This window comes from Penaeus monodon, chromosome 33 (assembly GCF_015228065.2).
Source record: "Penaeus monodon isolate SGIC_2016 chromosome 33, NSTDA_Pmon_1, whole genome shotgun sequence".
NCBI classification, from domain to species: Eukaryota; Metazoa; Arthropoda; class Malacostraca; order Decapoda; family Penaeidae; genus Penaeus; species Penaeus monodon.
The window spans coordinates 9,243,898-9,244,152 of NC_051418.1; positions in this window are offsets into that span (position 1 = coordinate 9,243,898).

The following is a 255-nucleotide window of genomic DNA, read 5'->3' on the forward strand; positions in this document are numbered from 1 at the left end:
GCAATCTATGAATGCGTGTGTCTTGCAAGAGAGGAATTTACATCAGCGTTTATAAACTATATATCTTACATACTATAGGAAAAGCAGAAAGCAACAATATCCAAAGACAATTAATCCTCACTAAACATATTACAAATCACACGCACAAAGTGGACGGAAAGGAAAGCAAAAGCGCTATTCACGCTACCATGGAAGCATTCCCAGATGACCCGCCCAGTTAACCGACGAAAGTGCTTTGTTAGAGAGGTTATGCAG